Genomic DNA, 14,150 nt, shown 5'->3' on the forward strand with positions numbered 1-14,150 from the left:
CCTGCTTTTGTAAAATATAAAACCACTAGAGCCCATGGACAGCTAGAAAATTTCATTCTAGAAAGTCCTTCTTCATAATTTAAAGCAGAATGAGATGGAGATATTCAAAAGCCACGGTCACACCAGTGTTCAGAGAGGCTCTCATGGGAATGGCTTCTGACCCCTCCACCTTTGGAACTCAAAATAAACCACAAATTTCTGTCTTCCTCAACTTGAAGACCATTTTCCCACTGTTTATTATCTGGCTTCCAAACTGAATTACAAAAAGTCCAGAAATCCTGCCAACAATATTTCGAATAAGACAGAAAATTGAAGGTCAAAGAGGGGGGAAAAAAGCCCTCTACTCTGTCTGTCTTGTCTCTCCACTATCTCATTACCCTTAATAACCTACTCTGAGCGATGACTATGTCAGAGACAGGCCATAAAACCATGGGAATTTTCTCAATTTCCATGGGAATCCTCGGGTAGGGTGTAACCAGTTCTTGGGAAAAACAATACTATTATTTTTTTCATTTTAAAATAGCAGCACAAGGCTGGTGATATTCTAATATAATTCTGAGCTGTGGGAGGCAGCAGCAAAGGTCTTCCAATTTGCTTTCTTTGTCTCTCTGTGGGATTGTTGCCCAGAAATGTATATTCTCTGTGCTTTCAGAATGAGTTGCATTATTTCAAGGTGGAAACCTTCTGAAAGGAGCCTATCTTGTATGTCAGTCAAAAGGATCTTTGTTGAATTCTATTCTAGTCTATTTATTTAATAAGCACTTGTTTGCCAAAAACCAGGTGCAAGTTTCTGTGATAAGATAGTAGAACAAACACGGTAGAACAGTAATAGTAATAAGAAATATTTAAGGAATATTTAATATGTGGTAAGAGCTCTCCTAGGCGCTCCCCAGTTGGCCTAATGGTAAAGAACCCTCCTGCTGATGCAGGAGACGTAAGAGATGTGGGTTTGATCCCAGGGTCGGGAAGATCCCCTGGAGGAGGGCATGGCAACCTACTCTTGCCTGGGGCATTCCATGGACAGAGGAGGCTGGTGGGCTACATGTCCATAGGGTCACAAAGAGTCAGACATGACTGAAGCAACTTAGCACACAAGTGCTTTCCTAAATGTGTTGATGCCTTGACATATTTAGCTCCATTATACACACACACACACACACACACACACACATATATGTCTGTGTGTGTGTGTGTGTCTCTCTCTCCCCACCCCCTCCTCTCTCTCTATATATATATGATGCTTGGGAATGATATATATGATTGAGGGCTAGAGGAGAAGGGGGTGACAGAGGATGACATGGTTGGATGGCATCACTGACTCAACAGAGAGGACTTTGAACAAACTTCAGGAGGTTGTGTAAAATGCAAGCCTGGCATGCTGGAGTCTATGGGGTTGCAAGGACTAGGACATGACTGAGCAAATGATCAACATATATAGACATACGTATATACACATAAATGAGGTAGGAACTATATTATCACTATATTATATTATCAATATATTAATCAACTATATTATCAACTATATGATCAATTTTATGTAGAAAATTGGAAGCTTAGAATTTAAGTAACTTGCCCAAAGTCACTCAGCTAGTAAGTAAGATAATATAAACAAACTAGTATATACTTGTACTCTTATCCTTTACACCATCCTAGGAGTTAGAACAACTTTAAAGTACTTAATTATTTTCAAGATGCTTTGGGAAACCAAGGAAGTAAAAAATGGCCCCCACCGTCAATGAGCTTGTTATCTCACTGGGAGTACATATGCATGGAACTCTTAGATATGCATTAATGAGAAACTAGAGTAATTGGGTGAAAATGTTCTGTCCATAAGTTCAGCTGAAGAAAAGCATTCTATCCTTTACTCCATAACTTACTGGAGATCTAAGGATAAGATCTTATACAAACCTCAGTTTTTTACTTTTAAAATAAGGGAAGAGCAAATTAAAAGCTCTGTGAGCTCCATCAAATATGCCTCTGTTTTGTGATCTGATGTTAGAGAAGAGATAAATCATTACAGACTGGAGTAGGTACAGAGGTTTCAGGATTTAAAAAATGAGATCTTTCTGGTCTTAGAGCATTAGAAGAGTTTTAATTATCATATGAATGGAAGAAGGCAGAGATTGTGTGCTTGGGGGTTAAAGAGTTGGCCCTTGGGATTAGGTACACAAGTAGTTTTGGGGAACTAAGGGAAAGAAGCTTAGAAAGTGATGTTTGAAATTGATACAGTTGATCAGAGATACTCCAAAGTGTGGTCCTGGGAGCAGAGAATTTATATATTTGGCCCCACTTCAGACCTCTTGAATGAGAAATTCTGGGATGAGTCTGAGAAATCTGTGTTTTAACCAGACATGCTGGTGACTGGGGTGCATATTCAAGTTTGAGAACCATCGTAAATACTAGAAAGCCATTACAAACAAGGAGAAAATTGTACTCTGGTAGTGAGTGTAGGATACATTCAGGTATAAAGATGGAAATGGTGAAGTGGGAATCCTAGTTCAGGCCTGGAGAAAGGTGCTAAATTTAGATATGGAGAAGAAAAGGCACATGTAAAAGAATTTTCTAGGAAGACTGAACAACATTTGTGACAGATTAGCTATTGGAAATGAAGAAGACAGTCAAATGTGAATCAGAGAGTTTATAAATTATGAGGAGAACATTCTAATTATAGATAAACATGGGAAGTTGGGATAATATTCATTGGAAGGACTGATGCTAAAGCTGAAACTCTAATACTTTGGCCACGTGATGTGAAGAACTGACTCATTTGAAAAGACTCTGATGCTGGGAAAGATTGAAGGCAGGAGGAGAAGGGGATGACAGAGGATCAGATGGTTGGATGGCATCAGTGACTTGGTGGACATGAGTCTGAGTAAACTCTGAGAGCTGGTGATGGGCGGGGAGGCCTGGTGTGCTGCAGTCTGAGGGGTGTCAAAGAGTCGGACACGACTGAGTGACTGAACTGAACTGAACTGATGAGATGTTGGGAAGGAGGATGGAAGAGAAAAGGAATCCATGGTACCATTCACAAGTCATTTCACATCTCAAGTCCTGGCTTTCTCATTTATATTCTCAAGATGTTGAGTATGATAATCCTGAAGTCTTAGTTTATAATAGCTAAAGAAGATATTACAGGTTTTCTCACTAAACTTGTTTCCTTCCTCTCTCCTTATTTCTGACTGAAGATATCTCTTGTTTTCTACCCAAATTTCTTAAGCTCACCCAGCAAATTAGTGACAGAGTTGAAAACAGGGTTTAGTCAATGGCAAATGTTACTGTTCACTCTTTCCTAAGTTTCCTCCCTACTGTTATATGTTGACAGTTGTCTTTTTTGTGTGTAAATAAGGTAGACATGTTCCTTCATTAGCACAGGAGTTAGTAAATAATAATAATAATAGTCCCTGTCATTTATGGATTCCATTGTCTGTGCTAGGCAATACTATAAGCATCTCATATAAAATAACTGATTTCATCACCATGAAAAACTTTTGAGGTAGGTATCATTAGTATCTCTAGTTTATAGATGAGAAAACTGAAGCAAGGTAAGGTTTAGAAATCTGCCAAAAGTCACACACATAGTAAGATAAATCTGGTCAGTTTGACTTCAGCCTTCATTCCCTTAACCACTGTGCTATACTGGCTAATGCCTTTTAGGAAAAAAAAAATTGCTTAATTTTGGCATTAGCCAGATTCTCCTGGGAAGAGTTTCACTTCACTTTCTCTCTCAGAACAGCCTCTTTGACCTGTAGCCTACTTGCTTGGCAAATTCTTTCAGTTACATAACTTGAGATGGGAGTTTTGCCACAGTTAGGAGTTGGGTATTTTCTCTGCCAAGGGCAGGGGAAAGATTGAACACAATCCAACATGTTGCTTGTGACTACAATAAGGAGCTCGAGATCTGGAAAGTATCTTATGAAATCATCTGGACTGATCCAGATGTCATATGACTTAGAGCTTATCCACAACAGCTGGTTTTGTCTTTTCTTGGTGAATTTTCTTCAGCAATGGAAAGTTGGCCGCATTTAGCTCAGTTTCCATGGTTTCATCAGCCATATGGTTAGTAAGTTCTCCTGAATGCTTCCTGGTTTTTTTTAAGGGTTTTTTTTCACACTTATAGAAGGATGACTTTTGAACAATTTTCAAAAGGCGGATATCATTATTTATGACTCAATGGACATGAATTTGAGCAAACTCCAGGAGACAGTGGAGGACAGAGGAGTCTGTCTGGCATGCTACAGTCCATACGGTTGAAAAGAGTCAGACACAATTTAGTGGCTGAACAACAACAACATCATTATTTATATCTTTCTTTTTTTAAGCATCATAATGCCTTGAAGTCATTCCAAGAACCTTGCTTGTGTCTGGGTATTAGCTTGAGTGAAGCCGGGAGCTCCAGGACTAAAAAGGTCAAGTCTCATTATGAGCACCATATAGCTGTCCCTCTCTGTGATCCTGGCATTTCCCTGGAGTCCCACAAATGTGTGTGTGTGGCAGGGAAGAGTGGGGCTGTTGATTAGCTAGAGAACCCTAAACCAGAGTCCTGTAAACTTGTCTCAGAGATTCTGTCTTTTCCCCTCTGTTTCTCTGCCTCTTTCTTTATCACTTATCAAAAGCAACATTTCTCTTGAGGATCAAACCTGTGTATCTCCCCAGCGAGTTTAGGGTCTTGGAAAACAAAAGCTAGAAATGAGATATTATCTTCAATCAATACCTGCTTTTGGCCTTACAGCACAATTCCTTCAGAAGTAAGAAAGCACAAATCCTTTCAAGAAGCACCTACCTTCTTGAAAGTCAGAAGAAAAACTATTAGTATAGAAAAGCATGAACTGACTCCTCAATTCATTAATATTTTATATGTTATCACTATTATCTTTAAGAGTTGCTGCAGACCACTCGTTCTCTGCCTGTGTACTGTGAGGAGGGAACTCTTGCCCACAGCTAGAGTCCTTGCACCTAGATTCAGGGATCATGTGATTACAATGAAAGTCCAGTGACACTTGGAAATATCAGGGATGTGGAGAGACAGAGTGTGTTTCTCCCTCAAATGACGGAGGAAGAGAACGCATCATCAGGGTCTATCGATCTTCCCAGCTTGCATTTGACCGACAGGGAACAAACAAAGGTAGACTTTCCCCAACTGCCTCTAAGTGAGTGAGGGCCTCACTTTCTGTTTTCATCATTGCTTTGCAGCCCAAATATCTTCCTGGCTTTCAACGTGGAGCTTTCCTTCTATCTTCCCCAGTATAGAGTCACCAGAAATTGCTTCTGACTTTTCCCAGTTCTCAGGCTTTAGTATCTTTGTGATTTCACCAGGAAAGTAGTGTTTAGGGCATATAATTCACTCATCCCATGAAGAGAAAAGGAGCTTAATGAAATCAAATACTAACATCCTAGAAGTTAAGAGTAACTGCTATAAACTGTAATACTAGGCAAAACAAGATGGGTGTTAAATAAGTAGAGATGATGATGATGGTTGCCATGCATTGCGTGCCATGTATGTGCTAGGCACTGGGCTAACTTTTGCATGCATCATCTCATACATACCACATGGAAACTTTTTACAGCACATACGTAGTAATGTCTTCCTCATTTTACAGATGATGTAACTGAGGCCAAGAGACATTATATAACTTGCCTAAGGTGCCATAGATTGTAAGTGGCTATTGAAAACTAGCCTAAATCAACTTATTCCTGTCACTCTTAGGTTCTTCTTGTAGATAACTGTAGCTAGCTATTACTGGTTAGTGGTGGATGATGCTTAGTTCTTTCTGCACAGCTTCACTACCAGCTTATAAAGGCAAGATCACCATATGTATAATGAAACCCAATGTTCCATACTTACTTAGGCATATAATTGTTAACATTGGTGCAAAATATGTACACAACTTGTTGTGTACTTTTAATAAAGGCTTATTCTTTGTGCTCTGACTATAACTTGCAGGAAAATTTCACCCTGACAATAAAATTCTGAGCTGGGATTCTTTTTTTTTTGGCTGTGCTGGGCCTTCATTGCTGCAGGCTTTTCTTTAGTTGTGGCGCGTAGGCTTCTCATCGCAGTGGCTTCTCCTATTGTGGAGCCTGGGCTCTGGCGCACAGACGTCAGTAGTTGTGGCATGGGGGCTCCACGTCTCTAGAGCACAGGCTCAGTATTTGTAGCACACGGGCTTAGTTGTTCCTCAGCATATGGGATCTCCCAGACCAGGGATAGAACCTGTGTCTCCTGCATTGGCTGGTGGATTCTTTACCCCTGAGCTACCAGGGAGGCCCCTGAGATGGGATTCTAATACCTTTGTAGCTGGTATCAGCCAACAAGAAACCTCTGAATCAAGGGGATATAGGACTACTTAGGAATGAAGTCACAGCTGCCATCTCTAACCTTATAACCTTCCTTATAACCTTTCTGTGGGAGAAGGCAATGGCACCCCGCTCCAGTACTTTTGGCTGGAAAATCCCATGGATGGAGGAGCCTGGTAGGCTGCAGTCCATGGGGTCGCTAAGAGTTGGACAACACTGAGCGACTTCACTTTCACTTTTCACTTTCATTCATTGGAGAAGGAAATGGCAACCCACTCCAGTGTTCTTGCCTGGAGAATCCCAGGGACGGGGGAGCCTGGTGGGCTGCCATCTATGGGGTCGTACAGAGTCGGACACGACTGAATCGACTTAGCAGCAGCCCCAGCAACCTTTCTATGGGGTTGATGTGAGTTTCCACAATAGTATCACCAGTACAAATGACTTGACTATCATTGTGACTGTAGAGAGCCCATTCTCTAATGAAAAAATCTGTGAGTAAAAGCTCACTTCTAACGTGCTCTGGTAATTGACGAGGCATCTGATGGGGCCTGCCCTCTGTAAGGACAACTAAGGTACCTACAGCAGCCACCCTGTGGGCTTTTTCAAAAGCCTGCTGACCACTGTGATTAGGGCAAATAGTTGAAGCTAATGCTTACATAGTGTCACACGGTAGCAATTACAAGCAGCTGAAAGTTTTCATTTCACTGTTTGGATTCCTGATTTTGTGTTTGTCTCACCCAACTGAAACATAAACTCTGTGAGAAGATCTTGTCTTTTTGTTTCACAAGAATTTCAAAACCTGTGATAGTCTATGGCACATGGCAAGCATTTAATAAACATACTTTTAATTTGTTGAATAAATAAGTGAGCAAAAGGAGAAGCTACTAAGGCGGGTCTTTTCTATCTCAATGTGAATCTATGAAATAAAGTCAGTCAGCTTGTAGATGAGGTCCATAGTCTTTTACTGCAGTTGCCTGTCTAGGGCCCTGATGCTGAGTTAATCTGGGACAGTTAGGAATTTGAGCATAAGAATGAAAGTAGCTGTTATTACGAGAACTTACTGAAAGAAGAGGTTGTGTGCGTGTGTGCGTGTGCTCAGTCATGTCCGACTCATTGTGACCCCATGGACTGTAGCCCGCCAGGCTCCTCTGTCCCTGGGATTTTCCAGGCAAGAATTACTGGAGTGGATTGCTATTTCCTTCTCCAGGAGATCTTCCCCATCCAAGGATCAAACCAATGTCTTGGGTCCCCTGCATTAGCAGGCGGATTCTTTACCGCTTGAGCCACTTGGGAAGCCCAAATGAAGAGATCAGAAAACATTAAATGTTGAGAGGTTACAATAGACAAATGTAACTTCTTTGCATCCATTGGGCACAACAGACATTGTCAATTCAATTTTTTTTAGCCATCTTATAGTGGGACAGTGCTGGCTATTTAATTGATTTAATATAAGTGAACACTTAAAGCGCTACCAAGGATGATTCAATTGTGTCTGGAAATGGAGATGTCACTTTGGAGTTATATCCTAATGCATGAGTAATAATAATACTGTGTATGCTTTAGCATTTTCTTCATCATTCTATCATTGGGACCACTAAGGAGTATTTCATATTAAGTAACCTAGAGTCATTTTCCATAATGTATCATATTAATAATATATGTCAGGTAAAAAAAAAATAAATGCATGCTTTAACATGGTATCTCAGTGCATTAGTAAGTTACTCTTCCACTTTCTGATAAGCAACGAGTGGATTTTCTTTAGTCCAGGTAGAAGAAGGTTATTTCAGGAAAATGGTAGATACCAAAATTATACATTCTCTCTCCACCAAAATAACCCTGGAGGGCCTTCTCCCTGCACGTGAGAATCAATCTTGGTTTTAAGGGGGATCCTGTGGAGTTTCAGAATTGACCTGATTTTCCAGTGATGTTTCCTTATGTTCTTCTGAAGTTTTTCAAGATCACCCTTGTCTCTCATGAGAGACAAACTCTACTGATATCAAGTTTTAAATGAACAGCCAACAAGAGGGCTTGTCCAGTCTTGAACCAAATGAATCTCTCTAGGTGGGTTCAGCACAGTGAACACACACCCTGGGCCCCCTTCTTTCCATCAGCCTCTGCTGGGGTTCTGTCTACATGACTCGGATCTCGGCAGCAAGAACTCAGAGAGCTCCTTTATTCCTCTGCTTTTCAGATCCGGTTGCCAGTACTCTCCAGCTGTGGTCTTATTGCAAATCAATGCTTTAGGAACTTTTATTTATCTTTCATGGGTATTTATTACATTTCTTTTTTGGAGCCAAGAAAGGTCATGTCCTTTTTGCCCCTGTAGAAACAAGGTTTGTAGTGTTTCTTCAGGAGGCAGCAGCCCGGAACAGACGTGCTTCACTGATGAGCTCACCTTCCTGTGTCCGGCAACACAGATTTAAGTCTGCAACACAGATCTAAGTTGGATTGGCTTAAAATTGGATTGTCCTTGATAGGGAACAGGTTAGAACACTTCTTTTGGAAATGTATTGTAAAATCCTGTCCTATACTTCCTGATTTTCTTCCATCCTGTCTTCTTTCCCGGCTGTTTAAAACATACATCCAACCTCAGAACTAGTCCGTGCCTCGGGGCTACTTCTGTTTAAGTAAAACCTGATAAATTGTGGCCTCATAATGGATTATAGTCAGACTGTTAATGACTGTAATTACCCTGCCTGCCTTTTCTACCTGGTGTGAGGGACTGAAGAGCAGACTCAGTTTGAGCCCTCACTTGTCTGTTTCCAACTTCTCAGACAGAAATTGAATTCAGTGAGAGTCTTTCTAGTCATTTAATGACTCTACCCTCTCCCCAGTTAACCAAAGCAGAGACAGTCTAGTCCTTGATGACTTCTTCTGTGCTTCATCCCAGGATTTCACCCACCCACTCCAAAATGCAGTTTTACTATAACCTAGCAATTCATTCATTCATTTACTGATTCATCGCTTTACATAGTAAATCCTTATTACATGCCTGTAAAGTGCCAGGCCCTGGGCTGAGTATTGAACCTGAAGTTGTGAACAAAACAGATATTAACCCTCTTCTTGGGACCTGACATTCTACTGGGAGAGGGACAGATGGTACTCAAATAAATATGCAGAGATATAATGTAAATTGACAAAGACCACAAATGAACAATACAGAGGGCTCTAGAGAATACAGTAGGAGCAGCTGTTGGAGCACGTGCCTGCCATTATATGGTTTTCACATTATCACATTGGAGCTCCTTGAGGCTAGGGCCTACTTTTTTTTTTTTAATATATCTCCTCCACTTTTATCCATGATTATCAAAGTATCTAGCAAATAATTTACATGTATGTGTCTTACACTCATCTGTCCCACGTGTCTCTTAGGCAAGGGACATCTTTGTAACCCTTGAAACACCCAGCACAGGACTTTATATATGGTTGGTTATTGACAAAGTTTATTTGAACATAATTGCATTTTTAAATATTCTGCTACATTTTTGTTTTAGTGATTGCTTGTACTGTTTCCCACACTTATTCACCTTTTAAGGTAACAGCTTTCCCTCAATTTACCAATTAGTCGGAAGGACTGAGGTGACCCAGGGCCTTCTGAAAACATACCCACACAAGGGACAGATTTAAAATTTCACAACCATACAATTATTCAAACTCTTTTCAGTTTGAAATCAGTAATGTGAGTCATCTAGGGAAAAGATTATCTTCCTCTGAACCCTTAATTAAAATTTTCACCCAGGCATTTACAATGATTTTATTTCAAAACAAGTTTTTCTTTGTAAAACCAAAGATAGCGAGGTTGGGGGTGAGACGAGAGGCGATATGACTTGGTTCCTGTTAACAAGCCTTAATGTAATAAAGCTAGGAAAACTGCCTGGTGGGCGGTCAAATAGAGCCAAGGACTGAGGTGAAGTCACATTAGAAAGTTTCCTCCTCTGGATGGAGTTGTTTTGACATTAAATGAATGTCAGATACATTCAAGCTTGCTTTTAAAGTGAAGTGAAAGTTGCTCAGTTGTCTGACTCTGCAAACCCATGAACTATCCAGTCTATGGAATTCTCCGGGCCAGAATACTGTAGTGGGTAGCCTTTCCCTTCTCCAGGGGATCTTCCCAACCCAGGGATCCAACCCAGGTCTCCCACATTGCAGGCAGATTTCTGACCAGCTGAGCCACGGGGAAGCCTTATGTTTTAAAGGGGAAAATAAATAGAAAGGTTTGAGCTTTTGTTTTGCTTTATTTTCCAGTTGTTGTTTCATTCCCATATCTGTGTGTGTCACTATGGTGGGGGGAAGGGGTGAAAGTGGAGTGAAAGTAATCCAGGAATCTTGAGAAAAACAAATGTAGTAACTCTGTTTATTCTTCCAAAGAGTAAGGTATTTCAAGTGGTTTCTACCTCAGCATCAAACTGTTCAGCTTTTAAACCTTTATTGTTTTATAAGAAAAACAGTAATATTATTCACTCTGTATTCTCTCAAAATCCTAATTCAATCAAACAGACTTCTCAAGTAAGCTGACATTTTAACGTCATACATGTGAAACCTACACTAAACAATAGAAAGAAGTATTTTCTGAAGCACTGCATCTCCTTTCTGCCTTACATCCCCAGGGCAAGTATGAGGAAAAGAGGAATCTTATGTTCTCATGTGTTTCACTGCTTTGAGGAAGTGAAATGTGATTTTCTATAGGCAATATTATAAATAGCAGTTGATTTCTAGATTACCTTTCAAAAAGACAAGTTTAATAATGATATAGATAAAATTATACAAGGGTTCTGATTCACTCTGGTTTTAAAAGGCTTTTACAGGATGTCTTGGAGAATTTAACCACCAGTTATAGACAGTATTTTTAAATGAGTAAATGCATCTGAAAGAGTTAGCAAAGAAAAATTTGAAACAGGTTTATAAGATAGGATGCCACCTCTTTGAAGGCAACTTTCAATAATTTTACCTCTTTTCGGTCTTTCATACAGAATTTGCTGAAGGCTGCATACTATACAGAGGTTCCTCTCTCATCCATCCTTCTATCAGGAAGGGGAGACAGAGTGAACATACTTCATCAATATTGCTTTCTGCTCTCTCCAATTACTTTACACTCAGGCAATGCAGAAGCACTTTTGCACCCCTTCAAATGGACTTCCCTAGTGGCTCAGTAAAGAATCAGCCTGCAACGTGGGAGAGTCAGGCTCAGTCCCTGGGTCAGGAAGATCCCCTGGAGAAGGGAATAGGAACCCACTCCAGTATTCTTGCCTGGAGAATTCCATGGGCAGAGGAGCCTGGAGGGCTACAGTTCATGGGGTCACAAAGAGTCAAACATGACTGAGCGACTAACGCTTTTAAATGATATGAACATTCTCTTCCTACCCCAGAAATCCCAGCCTTGTCTTGCCCACCTTGCTGACTGCTATTCCACCCTTGCCCTTTCTGAGAAGCCCTCCTGGCTCCTCCTCGTGAGCGCTGGGCTCCTCCACCATGCTCTGCTGCCTTCTTCTTGAACAGCCACTGTGCTCGTTCACAAGCTTGAGATGTCAATAGGCTGTCAGCACCTTGCAGGTAAAGCCAAAACTCTCTGAGTGTTTGTTTTCTGCATACTGATGCCACAGTAAACACGATCAAGGAGCAAAGTAGGAATGAATAAACGAAATCTTAAAATGTTCAACACCTTCATTCTAATAACCTGTTCGTGTCCAACTTACTCTTTGACTAGGCAAATCAAACACAAATATCTCTCTGCCTTTTTACAAAGGCAAGTGGAGCAAAAGAGAAAAAGATATAGAAGTTGAGTAGGGGAAAAAGCAAAACATGAGAACCATTCCCTGGTGGTTCAGATGGCAACGAAGCTGCCTGCAATGCAGGAGACCTCGGTTCGATTGGGAAGATCCCCTGGAGGAGGGCATGGCAACCCACTCCAGTATTCTTGCCTGGAGAATTCCCATGGACAGAGAAGCCTGGTTGGGCTGTAGTCCATGAGGTCGCAGAGAGTCGGACACAAATAAGCACAGCACAGATAATCTTTATCTAAATATTGGTGAGTGAACCGTTGGGTCGAGTGAAACAATTGCTTCACGCCTTCTCCTATGGTCAGGAAGTGAGGGGCTTATGGGACCAGGAGGAGAGGTATTCTGGATGGAACTCTTCAAGGTCTAAGTAGATTATCCTGTCTTGAAAAGGTGAGCCTAGTGTTTCTGGTTGTAGTTCTACACACTGGCCAGCAGAGGGTAGCCACACACATGGCCAGCATTTTCACAGCCAAATACTGTTTTCTTCCTTCAGATAAATATAAAATTGGCAGTTCTTGTCTCTAGAGGTAGAATATGGGAGGAAGTGGATGTATTAATTCTTAGTAACATGTGGGAAGTTTTTGAATATTTTACTTTGGTACTCAAAGCTAGGGAACATGGCTTGAATTTGGCTGGAAAAGAATGATTGTGTAGTTAGAACTAACTTTGAAGCAGCCAAATGCTGCTCTAAGGGATTCACATGCATTAGTGTATTAAATCATTACAAAATTCTATGAGTATGTACTATTTTATTAATCCCAGTTTCTAGGCAAAAAACTAAACGTTAGATAATTTAAGCAACTTATAAAGTCTGGAATCAAACTGATACTTATTCTTCTTTTCATGTTTTATATAAGCTCGCTTAGCAGAACATTCTCAATTCAGCCATAATGTTGTACACAGCTGAGTTCAAGCTGCTATAGTGTGGTACCTGAGTTGGTTTATGCCAGACAGTGGGTCTCAGGGAAAGAAGAGAAGCAGGAAGAACTGAAAAGGAAAAGACACTGAAAGTGACCAATAATTCCAAAATCACATTTACTATACTAAAGGAACCTATGATATGATTGAATATCTATGATTTTATAAAGTTATACAGTATATTTCCTGTTTCTCCCTAGTGGCCATAATTGCTAATCTCATGTATTTTATATTTTTTAATTGCCTCAGTACCATCTTCACGTGAATGGATGAAGAAAGTGTGTTTATAGTAACACAATTCTATCAGACCACAACATGACTTCACAATCCCATTACAACTCTCTGAGACTTTGATTATGATCAGCATTGACTGGGAGATAAATGTTAGCAGATGTGTAAGGAACAAAAATCAAGATATGTTTAGTTCACTTTGGCAAATATTTTTGAAAGTTGGCTATGCTGCCAAGCTTCGTGCTATACACAGGAGTTAAAAGGTATTTAAGACTCAATTCCCTCCTGCAAAGAGGTCTTATATCCAGCTTGAGAAACAGACACATGAGTCAGTAACCATAATGCAATATGATAATTGCTCAGTCGCTAAGTCACGCCTATCTCTTTGCGATCTCGTGTACTGTAGCCTGCCATGCTCCTCTTGTCCATAGGATTTTCCCAGACAAGAATACTGAAGTGGCTTGCCATTTCCTTCTCCAGGGGATCTTCCCAGACAGAGATCAAGTCTGCATTTCCTACACCAGCAGGCAGATTCTTCACCAGTGAGCCACCAGGAAGTCCTGCAATATGATAAACCGTATCTTAAAAGCATGAGTGAGGTGCTAAGCTGGCAGCGAGAGGGCAGCTTTTTGGGTCTCTCAATATACAGTGGCTTGTCATATGGATTCATTTTTAAGATCTGCTTGGCGCTTTAAGAATTCAGACTTGTGAGAAAATAATGAGTAATTTAGGAAGTTAGTTTTGAAACTGGGCATAAAAAGAGTTGTATCCTAGGACGGAGAAATACCCAGACTTCTGACTACATATATTCACTGAAATGTTGAAGACAGAAAGGAGTAGTATAATGCTGTTACAGTCGGTCCATTGATAATTAATACTCATCTACTGAAGGCTTTCTGCATAGAGGATACTGCTACAAGAGCCACT

At 40.5% G+C, this 14,150-nt stretch overlaps 1 protein-coding gene across 1 annotated transcript in view; it reads left to right on the top strand.

The window, feature by feature from the left end:
- The window catches only part of LOC129656588 (regulator of G-protein signaling 5), a 57,390-nt gene that overhangs the window by 14,247 nt on the left and 28,993 nt on the right, over nucleotides 1–14,150 (top strand). The gene's annotated exons all lie outside the window — the stretch shown is intronic.

This window comes from Bubalus kerabau, chromosome 6 (genome assembly GCF_029407905.1).
Source record: "Bubalus kerabau isolate K-KA32 ecotype Philippines breed swamp buffalo chromosome 6, PCC_UOA_SB_1v2, whole genome shotgun sequence".
Taxonomy (NCBI): domain Eukaryota; kingdom Metazoa; phylum Chordata; class Mammalia; order Artiodactyla; family Bovidae; genus Bubalus; species Bubalus kerabau.